Raw genomic sequence first — 2,379 nt, forward strand, 5'->3', positions numbered from 1 at the left:
ATCAAGGATCAGGCAACGAAGAAAGTACTCTATCGAGGTAGATGTGTTCGAGGGCTCTACCCGTTGATTCCGGAGTTTAGAAGATTCAATAAACAAGCTTGTGGTGCTATCAAGCTTTCTTCCACACGATGGCACGATCGTTTAGGACATGCCTCTTTTTCTTTAGTTGAAAAGCTACTTAGGAAAAATAAACTCCCGTTTGTTGGTGAGCGAAATACTGAAACTATTTGTGATTCATGTCAGCGTGCTAAAAGTCATCAATTACCATATCCTATATCTACTAGTGTCTCCACTAAACCTTTGCAATTGATCTTTTCTGATGTATGGGGCCCTGCTCCCTCCTCTGTTGGCAGACACACTTACTATGTTAGTTTTATTGATGACTATAGCAAGTTCACCTGGATCTATCTTCTTAAGAAAAGATCCGACGTGTTTCAAGTTTTTAAAAACTTCCAAGCACTCATTGAAAGGAAGTTTGACAGCAAAATTATAGCTGTTCAATCTGATTGGGGAGGGGAATACGAGAAACTCAATTCCTTCTTCCAAAACATAGGCATATCTCACCATGTATCATGCCCACACTCTCATCAACAAAACGGGTCGGCCGAACGCAAGCATAGGCATATAGTTGAGGTCGGTCTGGCCCTTCTAGCAGGAGCTTCTATGCCCCTCAAATTCTGGGATGAGGCATTTCTTACAGCTGTTCACATCATCAACATGCTCCCTAGTCGTGTCATCAATAGTGAAACACCTATGGAACGCCTTCTCCATGTTAAACCAGACTACACATCTCTCTGTGTCTTTGGCTGTGCTTGTTGGCCAAATCTCCGTCCGTACAACAATCGCAAACTCATGTTTCGATCAAAGCAATGTGCTTTTCTTGGCTATAGTGCTCAGCACAAAGGTGTCAAGTGTCTTGACATCTCCACCGGACGGGTCTACATCTCACGAGATGCCGTGTTTGATGAGACCAAGTTTCCCTTTGCGGACCTACATCCCAATGCCGGTGCTCTCCTACGCAAGGAAATCTTGCTTCTGCCACCGCATCTCTCTGGCTATGATCAAGGGGGCATTACTAATTGTGATGATCATATGTTGACTAACCCTACTAATCACTTTTATGAGCCTTGTGATGATACAGGAAATAGCGGCGCCAAAATCCCAGAAAACGGTGAAGAAAACAGTGCAGCAGCTCCATATTTCATGTGCCCTGACCTAGGCAGCAAATCCCCCTCGGGATCTGGGCAGGTGCTGCCGTTGCGCAGCGAATCTGCCTCGGGATCAGAACTCTGCCGCGGATCTGCTGCACAGAATCCGACAGGCGCAGGCGCGGGCCCGTGTGCAGCCGCGACAGACGCAGGTGGGCGCACCGATCCACCCACGCCATCCACGCGGCGGACCCTGGCAGGCCGTGGGGACTCTCCTCGCGCGCGCCAATCGCCAGCGGACAGTTGGCGGGCCGGTGCTGGCCTGGACCGTTCGCGGCCTCAGGCCCAACCGCTTGTTTACAAGCGGCGGGCTGTGACTCGCCCGACGAGTGCGGGGATAGATCCTGCCGAAGCGGGGCCGGGGAAATCACGAGGAGGATGACGCCGGTCGGCCCAGATCTTCTGTGGCTGATTCGCCGCATGCATCACAGCTGGCGACCACAGAAGGTCCAGACCCGGCTTGTGACGCCCGGATAATCAAGCTACAGTAAACCTTTGCTAATGATGCCACGTCACCACGATTACTGTTGCTAAACTCACATTGGTTCGAAACCGATTCAAATTCAAATTCAAAATAAGGTCAAACAGTTAAAGTTTTCAAAAGTCAAAACTAAAATGTTCTAAATGTAACAAATAATTCATAAGTAATGTTGGTGGAGGAACCACATTTTTATAAAATGTCTAAATGCATTCAATTAATTAAAACTGTCGGTAAAATAAATAAATAAGTGTGTTGGTATTTTATAAAATACTAAACTATATTATTTGGGGGTTAAACCTTTTTGTGGCAGAGGTATAATTAGTGTTACTATTTAAGATACAACTTTTATATTTTATAAAACAAAAATAAAAGAAAACTGAAAAGAAATAGAATAAAAAAAAGAAGAAGAAAAGGAAACAGAAAAAAAAAGGGAGAGAACCCCCTTGGCCCACCTGGGCCTCGGCCCAACTGGCCGGCCCACTCGGACCGAGCCACCCCACTACCTAACCCCCCTCTCCCCCCCGTGACCTAGCCCACTCCCCACTCCCGCACGTCTCTCCTCCACCCCCCCCCATCGATCCCGATCTGGATCGAGAAAGGGGAGGGCTCGGACGCCGCCGCCTCCCTGGCGACGCCCGCCGCCGCCGGACCTCCACCCTCTTCCTCGCGCCCCCGCAACCCCTCTCGCTC

This window comes from Triticum dicoccoides, chromosome 5B (assembly GCF_002162155.2).
Source record: "Triticum dicoccoides isolate Atlit2015 ecotype Zavitan chromosome 5B, WEW_v2.0, whole genome shotgun sequence".
NCBI classification, from domain to species: domain Eukaryota; kingdom Viridiplantae; phylum Streptophyta; class Magnoliopsida; order Poales; family Poaceae; genus Triticum; species Triticum dicoccoides.